At 47.4% G+C, this 13,569-nt stretch overlaps 1 protein-coding gene across 2 annotated transcripts in view; it reads left to right on the top strand.

Moving 5' to 3' along the window:
- The first annotated feature begins 3,766 nt into the window (after nucleotides 1–3,766).
- Nucleotides 3,767–13,569, top strand: part of PKHD1L1 (PKHD1 like 1) — a 195,482-nt gene continuing 185,679 nt past the window's right edge. For both annotated transcript variants that reach the window (XM_066578545.1, XM_066578543.1), the window contains exon 1: nucleotides 3,767–3,867. The gene's annotated coding sequence lies outside the window, so the exon portion shown is untranslated. The remainder of the gene's footprint in view (nucleotides 3,868–13,569) is intronic.

Raw genomic sequence — 13,569 nt, 5'->3', positions numbered from 1 at the left:
GTATTGACATACTCGATGGTGCTCGTTACTCGAGCGAGTACCACGCCTTGTTCGACTCCTCCCCATTTAGACCCCTCCCCGCATTACTACTTCCTGCTGCGATGTGCCAGTGTGCGCACGTCCACAGCAGTATGTGGCTGGCTGGAGAGAGAGGAGAGAAAAAAAAGCTCGGCACCCAGCAGGGCCAATGCAAAAATGCTCAAGTCTCTCATTGACTTTAATGGGGTTCGTTACTCGAATAGAGCTCTCGAATATTACGAAAAGCTCGTCTTGAATAACGAGCACCCGAGCTTTTTGGTGCTCGCTCAACTCTAAACATTACCAGTATTACCACTAAGGACCAAATAATACCACCACACCATGAACGCATGAGTAAAGTATGTTACAGAAATGATGAGATGAACACAAGCTAGTAGATAAGCAGAAGTTGTCTGTAAAGTTAGTGCCCCTTTAAGATATTTCTACTCAGCATCCTTTATGTAATATAACCTTTATTAATCTAGTATGTTACTTACAGCTGGAGGCAGTTATATTGTTAATTCACATTTAAGTTTGTATACTAGCATCCAAAACACTTATGATAGGCATCCCACCGGCCTCTATATGGCACACACGCATCAGTGAGCCATCAAATCTGCGTGATTTGTCTATCAGGTTGAATATGCAAATTTACACTTTTCAGTGACTTTCTTTCTTGGCAGCAACGAGCAGCCTTCATGCGTCTGGAACACGCAGGCATTGGTGCCCCCTTCTGCTTATATCCTCCATCACACATGCCAGATGCTCGGACACACCCTGCCTGTTACCAGCTGGTTATGATGGTCCCCTATTGGAGCTTCTATCCCAGTTCACCCCCCGATAGGATAGACCTCGGATTGTTTCCATTTTCCTATTGGCCTTATTTCTTCTATTTTCTATGATCCTCATAAGTTTGAAGTATTTCCAGCCGAACAGTCATCTCGGATTGGTAGTTCTTATCTGACACCTAGCATGTGACGCGATTTAGCAAACCTACTAAGTTATAAAAACCCTGTTTGGTGTCCACCCTCATTTATTAATGCGACACTACGCTCCTAGATAAACAAAAATGGGTTGCACTGCTTCTCTGACTGCATGATGCACACTGTGCAATAGTATGTATCATTAGTCTAAGGTACCGTTACGTTCGTGTGGGCTAGTGAGCATCAGGCCCACACAAAGGTTACCAAAGAGAGGGAGCACCAAGTGAAACAACCACCGCTTAACACCTCTCCCTATCTTCTACAAAGGAAGATGCCCAAGGACCTACCTGAGCGGGGACATCACCCCAATAAGGGGCAGCCCAGCGGTCTTCAGATCTGGGCTCTTGCTGCCCATAGGCGCCCCCACACCCTAGGCTAGGACGCATACACATGCGACCACTGACGGGGACAACTTGGCAGGATAAGAAGACACACAGATCCATAATCGCACCATACAGCAGCCAATACGCAAACTATAGTAGCAGATGTTAATGCTATAAATGCAAGGTGTTTGTTGACATTTTGGCCAAAATATGGAAGCAAGCGGGCCACGTCATGGCTCCTGGCTATACCGCTAGTCCCTACACTAACCAGGAGTACAGTGACACAACAAAACAAAGCCACAAGACACGAACCTTTTTTTGCAGTAAGCCCACATAGAACCTGCTTATACCACAGAGAGAGGGAGAAATGAGAAAAGAGAAAGCTAAACACATCCACAGCTGGGCAGACCATTTTATGTGTACTGACCTAGAGTGATTGGCTGACTAGGGGTCAGAAACGCTATCTTTTCTCCTTAGGGAGAGCACCTAGACGGTGAGTGTGGAGACTCAAAAGGCCATTCATGCTCCTCTAGGTAATATCCATCTCCCTTATTGGCTGACTAGAGACACACACACCCGAGCAGGAAAGCTCCAGAGAACCTGTAGTACAACAGAACTCAGGAAACAGACGTGACATGTGCTACACGCTGCCTTGATTGGCCAGTCAGAGCGGCATGTAGTGTATTAGACTATGAAAAACTCTCCTCTAACACAGTAATTTAGAGTTTTTAAGTTTTAAAAAGTTTTAAAGGCCAAATTGAAAACTATTACTAGAAGTAGGAGCATTATTGGCGTTCCCTGGTCTTTTATCTGGTAAACAACTAGTGTTTTGAGTCTAAGTAACTAGACCCTTGAAACAGTTTTGTGCATGCGGTAGTTTAACAACCGTAACTTTTTAAATATGTTAGACATGCAAAATCTTTTTTTTTTTTGACACATAGGCCTGTTTTTTCATACATTCACATTTTTATTATAATGTTATATAGTATGTAAGACGGAAAAAGACACATGTTCATCCTATTATTCTGCCATGCTGATCCAGAGGAGGGCAAAAACGCAATGAGGAAAAAGTAAATTTTTATCATTTTAGGGGAAAAAAATTCCTTCCCAACTCCAACCTGGCAATTGGAAAAATCGCCGGATCACCGCCCATTCCATTTATTACTTTAGTTGCCCGCCTTTGTACCAGCTCAAGCTCTGCTATGTCCTTCTTCAGTACCGGTGCCCAAAACTGTCCACAATATTCCATGTGAGGTCTGACCAGTGACTTGTAAAGAGGAACAGTGTTCTCGTCATGGGCCCCTAGACCTTTTTTGCTGACCCCTATGATCCTGTTTGCATTGACAGCAGCTGCCTGACGCTGGTTGCTCCAGTTAAGCTTACAGTTACCTGAAATCACCAAGCACTTTTCCGTGTTAATTTTTCCAAGTGGTTTCCCATTAAGGGTGACCACCCACTACAGTTTTCTTTCACTGCAAAATACGCAGCGGTTTTTTTTTGTTTTTTTTTTTCCTGCAGGGGTCTATGGGACTTGTAATGTTAAAATCGCGATCGCATAAAATCACAATTTCACGGTAAATTGTGATTTTGCGTGATCGCAATTTTAAAATTACAAATCCCATAGACCCCTGCAGGAAAAGAAACGCAAATTTCGCAGTGAAAAAAAACTGTAGTGTGTAGTCACCCTAAGGGCGACTTCCCATGAGCGTGTTTTTGCGCGTGCATACGCGCGCACAAAAACACGCTTCTATTAGAAACAATGCATTCCCTATGGTGTGTTCACATGTCTGTGTTTTACAAGTGCGTGCCTGTAAAGATAGGACATGCGTGCACAATAGGGAATATACGCATTGTCTTCAATGGAGCCGCGGCCTTTTTTTTAGCACTGTGTAACCCTGTAAGTTCACCACCCAATCACAGCTTTCATCTAACCAGGTCTCAGATATTTCTACTAGTTTTCCTCAGACATCATTGGTCAGACTTCTGGCATTAGTCACCATACAGTTTAGAGGTTTTGGGCTATTTTTAATTTTAAGTATAACCCTATTAACTGTTCTGCCAGTTCCAACTGTACTGTTTTGGGAGTTTTTTTGCAGGAGGGGGGGTGGGGGGAGCTGTATCTTCATTAGGGGTACATTGTAAAAATAAAATGGCTCTGCGTTATTACTTGATTAACAGTCTGACATCACCCATTAAGTATGAGTGTGGGGTACGCCCACTTGACACATTGACGGCATGTCAAAGGGAAGGGAGTATGGAAGAAAATGTGATAAAATCAGGGGGACCATAGAGTTATGGTATGGAGCCAACCCTGCTGACTTTAATTAAAGGTTTCTGACAAAAACATCAGCAGGTGGACGTCAGACGCACTATGACGATGACAAATTCCTCAAGTGATATTAACCGGCCAGTTGCCACGGGGAGATACAACATAAATACAGGCAGGAACGTGACAAAGTAAAGCAGCCTGCAGCAGAGCAAGACGTAGGACTACCATTTCCAATATCCTCAAAGTCTGGTCACTGATATAGCTTCACAGCCAGGTAAGTAAGTAAGAACAATGTAGAGACAGAAAATGACACGGAAATATACATGTAAATTGAGTCATTCGATTATATTGCAGACAGATATGAGAATGATAGATATACAATGGATGGATAGGTATGAGATACATAGATATGAGATGGATCGATAGATAGACATGCATTAGGTAGATAAATATGAGAAAGAAAGGTAGATATGAAAAAGGTGTGTGTGTGTATATATGTGTATATGTGTGTGTGTGTGTGTATGTATATATATATATATATATATATATATATGGATATGAGGTAGATAGATATATAGATAGATATTAAGAAAGATAGGTATGCGATAGATATTAGATAGATATGAGAAGAATAGATAAATATAAGAAAGAAAGATAGATATGAGAAGGATAAATAGATATAAGATAGGTAGACAGATAGATGGATAGAAACAGATAGATATTAAGAAACATGGATGATAGGTATGCGATACGTAGATAGATATGAGAAAGATAGATGCAATAGATATTAGATAGACAAAAAGATGAGAAGAATAAGATAGATAGATATGAGAAGGATAAATAGATATTAGATAGATCGATATTAGATAGATAGATATGAGAAGGATAAATAGATATTAGATAGATAGATAGAGAGATAGATATGGAATGGATAGAAACATAGATAGATATGAAGAAAGATGGATAGATAGATATTAGATAAATACATATAAGAAGGATAGATAAATATGCAATAGATGGATGGATATATAGATATGAGATTAGATAGATGTATGGATAGATAGATAGTTATGCGATAGATATTAGATAAATACATATAAGAAGGATAGATAAATATTAGAGATGAGCGAACGCGTTCTTCCGAGCTTGATATTCGTGCGGATATTAGGGTGTTCGGGATGTTCGTTATTCGTAACGAACACCATGCGGTGTTCTGGTTACTTTCACTTCCTTCCCTGAGACGTTAGCGTGCTTTTCTGGCCAATTGAAAGACAGGGAAGGCATTACAACTTCCCCCTGTGACATTCAAGCCCTATACCACCCCCCTGCTGTGAGTGGCTGGGAAGATCAGGTGTCACCCGAACATAAAAGTCGGCCCCTCCCGCGGCTCGCCTCAGATGCCGTGTGAGTTAGATGAGGGACAGTGCTGTTTGTACCGGAGCTGCTGTAGGGAAAGAATTGGTAGTTAGTGTAGGCTTCAAGACCCCCCAAAGGTCCTTATTAGGGCCACTGATAGCTGTGTGTTGGCTGCTGTTAGCAGTGGCAATTTTTTTTTTCTCAAAATCGGCTCTGCAGAGCGTTGCACCCGGCATTAGGGACAGAAGTGCTGCATAGGCAGGGAGAGTGTTAGGAGTGAGTGTAGCCTTCAAGACCCTCAACGGTCCTTTCTAGGGCCATATTTAACCGTGTGCAGTACTGTCCAGGCTGCTGTTAGCTGTGCTGCATTTTTTTTTGCTTCTCAAAATCGCCTCTGCAGACCATTGCACCCTCCATTGATACTGCAGGGAAAGAATTGTATAGGCAGGGCCACAACACAGTTATTATTCATTGAATATACGCAGTGCTGCCTTTTGGTGCAAAAAAACGGAAAATAATTCTATTTGTCCTGCCTCTGTCCGTCCTAACGCCGGTGGACACGTGTCGGCTGCGTGTGCAACCTGTAAAAATCAGACGCACCCAGCTACGTTTTACTCCTGGCTTTGCCATTTGCTTTCCTTAATTGGGAAAAAAAATACCTGCTCTGCCACAGTTAATAACTCTGCTACCCTCACGTTCTGGGACACATTAGCAGGAAAACAGCACAGTTATTAAACTTCTCATGTTCATAGAATATACGCAGTGCTGCCTTTTGGTGCAAAAAAACGGAAAATAATTCTATTTGTCCTGCCTCTGTCCGTCCTAACGCCGGTGGACACGTGTCGGCTGCGTGTGCAACCTGTAAAAATCAGACGCACCCAGCTACGTTTTACTCCTGGCTTCGCCATTTGCTTTCCTTAATTGGGAAAAAAAATACCTGCTCTGCCACAGTTAATAACTCTGCTACCCTCACGTTCTGTGACACATTAGCAGGAAAACAGCACAGTTGTTAAACTTCTCATGTTCATAGAATATACGCAGTGCTGCCTTTTGGTGCAAAAAAACGGAAAATAATTCTATTTGTCCTGCCTCTGTCCGTCCTAACGCCGGTGGACACGTGTCGGCTGCGTGTGCAACCTGTAAAAATCAGACGCACCCAGCTACGTTTTACTCCTGGCTTCGCCATTTGCTTTCCTTAATTGGGAAAAAAAATACCTGCTCTGCCACAGTTAATAACTCTGCTACCCTCACGTTCTGTGACACATTAGCAGGAAAACAGCACAGTTATTAAACTTCTCATGTTCATAGAATATACGCAGTGCTGCCTTTTGGTGCAAAAAAACAGAAAATAATTCTATTTGTCCTGCCTCTGTCCGTCCTAACGCCGGTGGACACGTGTCGGCTGCGTGTGCAACCTGTAAAAATCAGACGCACCCAGCTACGTTTTACTCCTGGCTTCGCCATTTGCTTTCCTTAATTGGGAAAAAAATACCTGCTCTGCCACAGTTAATAACTCTGCTACCCTCACGTTCTGTGACACATTAGCAGGAAAACAGCACAGTTATTAAACTTAGATTATTCATTCACTAGAGGCAGTGGGGCCTTTCGTTTTCAAAAAAGGGAAAAAATTATATTTGGCCTGCAGTCTTGCGCCAATTTATTAGCTGCCTGTGAAATCAAATCACTGGTAATACAGCATGCTGAGGGGTAGGGGTAGGCCTAGAGGACGTGGACGCGGCCGAGGACGCGGAGGGCCAAGTCAGGGTGTGGGCACAGGCCAAGCTCCTGATCCAGGTGTGTCGCAGCCGACTGCTGCGCGATTAGGAGAGAGGCACGTTTCTGGTGTCCCCACATTCATCGCCCAATTAATGGGTCCACGCGGGAGACGGTTATTAGAAAATGAGCAGTGTGAGCAGGTCCTGTCCTGGATGGCAGAAAGTGCTTCGAGCAACCTATCGTCTACCCGCAGTTCTGCGCCGTCCACTGCTGCCAATCCGAATCCTCTGTCTGCTGCTCCTCCTTCCTCCCAGCCTCCTCACTCCACTACAATAACACCTGCTCAGGAGCGGGAACACTCCCAGGAACTGTTCTCGGGCCCCTGCTTAGATTGGGCAGCAGCGGTTCCTCTCCCACCAGAGGAGTTTATCGTCACTGATGCCCAACCATTCGAAAGTTCCCGGGGTCCGGGGGAAGAGGCTGGGGACTTCCGCCAACTGTCTCAACAACTTTCTGTGGGTGAGGAGGACGATGACGATCAGACACAGTTGTCTTGCAGTGAGGTAGTAGTAAGGGCAGTAAGTCCGAGGGAGCAGCGCACAGAGGATTCGGAGGAAGAGCAGCAGGACGATGAGGTGACTGACCCCACCTGGTGTGCAACGCTTACTCAGGAGGACAGGTCTTCAGAGGGGGAGTCAAGGGCATCAGCAGGGCAGGTTGCAAGAGGCAGTGCGGTGGCCAGGGGTAGAGGCAGGGCCAGACCGAATAATCCACCAAGTGTTTCCCAAAGCGCCCCCTCGCGCCATGCCACCCTGCAGAGGCCGAGGTGCTCTAAGGTCTGGCAGTTTTTCACAGAGACGCCTGACGACCGACGAACAGTGGTGTGCAACCTTTGTCGCGCAAAGCTCAGCCGGGGAGCCAACACCAACAGCCTCACCACCACCACCATGCGCAGACATATGATGGCCAAGCACCCCGCAAGGTGGGACGAAGGCCGTTCAGCGCCTCCGGTTTGCACCCCTGCCTCTCCCCCTGTGCCCCAACCTGCCACTGAGATGCAACCCCCCTCTCAGGACACAGGCACTACCGTCTCCTGGCCTGCACCCACACCCTCACCTCCGCTGTCCTCGGCCCCATCCAGCAGTGTAGTTCAGCGCACCGTCCAGCCGTCGCTTGCGCAACTGTTGGAGCGCAAGCGCAAGTACGCCGCCACGCACCCGCACGCTCAAACGTTAACCGTCCGCATAGCAAAATTCATCAGCCTTGAGATGCTGCCGTATAGGGTTGTGGAAACGGAGTCCTTCAAAAGTATCATGGAGGCGGCGGCCCCGCGCTACTCAGTTCCCAGTCGCCACTACTTTTCCCGATGTGCCGTCCCAGCCCTGCACGACCACGTCTCCCGCAACATTGTACGCGCCCTCACCAACGCGGTTACTGCCACGGTCCACTTAACTACGGACACGTGGACAAGCACAGGCGGGCAGGGCCACTACATCTCCCTGACGGCACATTGGGTGAATTTAGTGGAGGCTGGGACAGAGTCAGAGCCTGGGACCGCTCATGTCCTACCCACCCCCAGAATTGCGGGCCCCAGCTCGGTGGTGGTATCTGCGGAGGTGTATGCTTCCTCCACTAAAGCACCCTCCTCCTCCTCCTCCTCCTCCTCCTCCTCTGTCTCGCAATCAAGATGTGTTAGCAGCAGCATGTCGCCAGCAGTCGGTGTCGCGCGGTGTGGCAGCACAGCGGTGGGCAAGCGTCAGCAGGCCGTGCTGAAACTACTCAGCTTAGGCGATAAGAGGCACACGGCCCACGAACTGCTGCAGGGTCTGACACAGCAGACCGACCGCTGGCTTGCGCCGCTGAGCCTCCAACCGGGCATGGTCGTGTGTGACAACGGCCGTAACCTGGTGGCGGCTCTGCAGCTCGGCAGCCTCACGCACGTGCCATGCCTGGCCCACGTCTTTAATTTGGTGGTTCAGCGCTTTCTGAAAAGCTACCCACGCTTGTCAGACCTGCTCGTAAAGGCGCGCCGGCTTTGCGCACATTTCCGCAAGTCCCACACGGACGCTGCCACCCTGCGCACCCTGCAACATCACTTTAAGCTGCCAGTGCACCGACTGCTGTGCGACGTGCCCACACGGTGGAACTCTACGCTCCACATGTTGGCCAGGCTCTATGAACAACGTAGAGCTATAGTCGAATACCAACTCCAACATGGGCGGCGCAGTGGGAGTCAGCCTCCTCAATTCCTTTCAGAAGAGTGGGCCTGGTTGGCAGACATCTGCCATGTCCTTGGTAATTTTGAGGAGTCTACCCAGGTGGTGAGCGGCGATGCTACAATCATTAGCGTCACCATTCCTCTGCTATGCATCTTGAGAAATTCCCTGCAAACCATAAAGGCAGCTGCTTTGCGCTCGGAAACGGGGGCGGGGGAAGACAGTATGCCGCTGGATAGTCAGGGCACCCTCCTGTCTATTTCTCAGCGCGTACAGGAGGAGGAGGAGGAGCATGAGGAGGATGAGGAGGAGGGGGAAGAGACAGCTTGGGCCGCTGCTGACGGTACACCGGCTGATTGCCTGTCATCCTTTCAGCGTGTATGGCCTGAGGAGGAGGAGGAGGAGGATCCTGAAAGTGATCTTCCTAGTGAAGACAGCCATGTGTTGCGTACAGGTACCCTGGCACACATGGCTGACTTCATGTTAGGATGCCTTTCTCGTGACCCTCGCGTTGCACGCATTCTGGCCACGACGGATTACTGGGTGTACACACTGCTCGACCCACGCTATAAGGAGAACCTGCCCACTCTCATTCCCGAAGAGGAAAGGGGTTTGAGAGTGTTGCTATACCACAGGACCCTTGCGGACAAGCTGATGGTAAAATTCCCAGCCGACAGCGCTAGTGGCAGAAGGCGCAGTACCGAGGGCAAGGTAGCAGGGGATGTGCGTAGATCGAGCAGCATGTACATCCCAGGCAGTGCAACAGTCTTTAAGGGCCTGGCCAGCTTTATGGCTCCCCACCAAGACTGTGTCACCGCTCCCCAGTCACGGCTGAGTCGGCGGGAGCACTGTAAAAGGATGGTGAGGGAGTACGTAGCGGATCGCACGACCATCCTTGGCGACGCCTCTGCCCCCTACAACTACTGGGTGTCGAAGCTGGACACGTGGCCTGAACTAGCGCTGTATGCCCTGGAGGTGCTTGCTTGTCCTGCGGCTAGCGTCTTGTCGGAGAGGGTGTTTAGTGCGGCTGGGGGAATCATCACAGATAAGCGTAGCCGCTTGTCAACCGACAGTGCCGACAGGCTAACACTCATCAAGATGAACAAAGGCTGGATTTCGCCAGACTTCTGTTCTCCACCAGCGGACAGCAGCGATACGTAAGCAATACGTAGGCTGCACCCGCGGATGGAAGCTACGTTCTCTCTCACCATCCAAAACGGGGACATTTCTGCTTCATCAATCTGTGTCTAATATTCCTCCTCCTCCTCCTGCTCCTCCTCCTGAAACCTCACGTAATCACGCTGAACGGGCAATTTTTCTTAGGGCCACAAGGCTCACTCAAATAATTTTTCTGAACAATTTTTATAAGTTTCAATGCGCTTAAAAGCATTGGAACTTTAACTTGAACCAATTTTTCGTTACACTGGGCTGCCTCCAGGCCTAGTTACCACTTAAGCCACATTAACCAAAGCGATTAATGGGTTTCACCTGCCCTCTTGGCTGGCCATGGCCAATTTTTGGGATGTACATTAGTACTGTTGATACAGCAATTTTTGTGGGCCCTCGCCTAAAGTGTAATCAAATTAATTTTTAGCCCACCTGCATTACAGCTGACGTTACCTCAGCTGTGCTGGGCAATGCAATGGGATATTTTTATGTACCGCCGGTGGGTTCCAGGGAGCCACCCATGCTGTAGGTGCACACGGAGTTTTTAATACATCTGTACACTTCTAAAGAACCCCAGTCAGACTGGGGCATGCAGTGTGGGCCGAAGCCCACCTGTATTACGCACGACATTACTACCTCAGCTGTGTTGGGCAATGCAATGGGATATTTCTATGTACCGCCGGTGGCTTCCTGGCACCCACCCATGCTGTGGGTCCACAGGGAATTATAAATGCATCTGTTTCCACTTATAAAGAAACCCAGTCTGACTGGGGCATGCAGTGTGGGCCGAAGCCCACCTGCATTAACCCTTTCCAGTCCACTGTGTGACCTGTGAAGACATTAGGGTTTAAGGCTGTACAGCTCCGTTGTTGGTAGACGTCCGTCGGGGTTCTCTTACTGTATATTGCCATCCTCTCTGCTGTCGGAGCCTATCCTACGTGTCAGCTCATGCAGTACTGGCTTTAGCCAGCATATAGCGCCGTTGTATAACGGCAGAAAAAGAGTAAGCCCCCTAGGAAAACCATATACAAATTGGATTGGAAAGGGTTAAGCACAACATTACTACCTCAGCTGTGTTGGGCAATGCAATGGGATATTTCTATGTACCGCCGGTGGCTTCCTGGCACCCACCCATGCTGTAGGTGCACACGGAGTTTTTACTACATCTGTACACTTATAAAGAACCCCAGTCTGACTGGGGCATGCAGTGTGGGCCGAAGCCCACCTGCATTAAGCACGACATTACTACCTCAGCTGTGTTGGGCAATGCAATGGGATATTTCTGTGTACCGCCGGTGGGTTCCAGGGAGCCACCCATGCTGTAGGTGCACACGGAGTTTTTACTACATCTGTACACTTATAAAGAACCCCAGTCAGACTGGGGCATGCAGTGTGGGCCGAAGCCCACCTGCATTAAGCACGACATTACTACCTCAGCTGTGTTGGGCAATGCAATGGGATATTTTTATGTACCGCCGGTGGGTTCCAGGGAGCCACCCATGCTGTGGGTCGACAGGGACTTCACAATAGGGAGTTGTACCTGCCTGTGTCTATGAATTAAAAAGCCCGGTCTGACTGGGGCATGCAGACACCTTGACAGAATGAATAGTGTGTGGCACATAGGTTCCCCATTGCTATGCCCACGTGTGCAGCTCCTGATGGCGGTGGCACAGGATTCTATTTCTCATTGCTTCTGTACAGCATTGTGGGCTATCGCTCCGCCACTTTTAAAGAGGGTCGCTGCCTAGCCGTGCCAACCTCTGCAGTGTGTGCCTGCGGTCCCTCGTCATGGCAGACGCAATTCTAAATAGACATGAGCGTGGTGTGGCATGAGGGCAGCTGAAGGCTGCCCAGGGACACTTTGGTGTGCGCTGTGGGGGGAGGGGGGGCGGTTGGGCAGCATGTAACCCAGGAGAAGTGTCAGTGGAGTGTCATGCAGGCAGTGATTGTGCTTTGTTGGAGGTAGTGTGGTGCTTAGCAAAGGTATGCCATGCTAATGATGGCTTTTCAGAAGTAAAAGTTGTTGGGAGGGGGGGGGGGGCCCACTCTTGCCGGTATTGTGGCTTAATAGTGGGACCTGTGAACTTGAGATGCAGCCCAACATGTATCCCCTCGCCTGCCCTATCCGTTGCTGTGTCGTTCCCATCACTTTCTTGAATTGCCCAGATTTTCACACATGAAAACCTTAGCGAGCATCGGCAAAATACAAAAATGCTCTGGTCGCCCATTGACTTCAATGGGGTTCGTTGTTCGAAACGAACCCTCGAACATCGCGGGAAGTTCGTTCCGAATAACGAACACCCGAACATTTTGGTGTTCGCTCATCTCTAATAAATATGCAATAGATGGATGGATATATAGATATGAGATTAGATAGATTAGTTGACAATGAAATGATTTTCATTTACCATATAATTGACAACATGCAAATACCTCTCCGATCTGTATAATATATGGATGCATATTAATGAATATTCTGATGAGGGTTTGGGATGGCTTAACCTCCATCATTGCACTCCTGTGCTGTATGATATGTGTTCACCATAGATCTACCGTAGTAATATAGATCTTTTTTTTACCTGCATGTTCTATAAGACTTGGATCACACAGAACATTTGATTTGGGCTTCTGTGAGCAGCTGTGTTGTATTTCTGCAGGTTTGCTCCAATTTATCTAGTTCCTTGCTCTGATTGGATCGATGGATTCATTGATCTTTTTATATGACTAGCCCTAGTGTGTGACAAAACCGTTTTGCTGGAGCGTATCTATACGCTGTATGTCTGTAATATGTATGTTTTTTGGATGGTCATGGTAACCTAAATAAATCTAATTTTTCATGGTACAGATCATTCAGAGGAAAGCCTCAAAATACAATGCGAATATGAAAAATCACCACAAATATCATTTTTACTAGGTTAAAATAAAACACGGCATTTTATATGGTGCTTGGATTTCCTTGTTGAATTTTCTGCTTCTAGTCTTGTGAAATTGCACTCTACGTTGGAATTAAAGGCTTAAAAAAAAGTGCCCGATTTTCAGACTTGATTATGAACTGCTGACTTCTTTCATAAAGACTTTGTGACCTGCTTTAAGTCACGTAAAAAATCCATGCATTTCATGCCTTTTTTTTTTTTTACAAGGTTTCTTTTTTTTAACATTTTTTTCCATATGGACATTTTGACATGTCTTTTTTCACACTTTATTCCCTATAGCAAAATTTATGAAAAAGGTGCTACAAACCTAAGCCCGCTTTCACACGGCCGAGAAAATCTCACAAATCTCACATGAACCCCGTTCTTTTGAATGGGCTCATATTCATAAGTGATTTTCTTTTTTTCCCGCATCGAGGTGCAGGAAAAAATTGCGGCCTGTCCTATCTTTGGGCGTTCCCTCAGAACGCATCACCCATTGTATTCAATGGGGCCGGAACAGCGTGCACTGGGTGCACACATATGTGTTACGATGCGATGCTTACCCATTGACAATGGAAAACACTCCGCTCCGCGATCCTCTGTTGTGGC

This window comes from Eleutherodactylus coqui, chromosome 9 (assembly GCF_035609145.1).
Source record: "Eleutherodactylus coqui strain aEleCoq1 chromosome 9, aEleCoq1.hap1, whole genome shotgun sequence".
NCBI lineage: Eukaryota > Metazoa > Chordata > Amphibia > Anura > Eleutherodactylidae > Eleutherodactylus > Eleutherodactylus coqui.
Note: the sequence above shows the minus strand (reverse complement) of the source record. Positions and strands in the feature narration are given on the sequence as shown.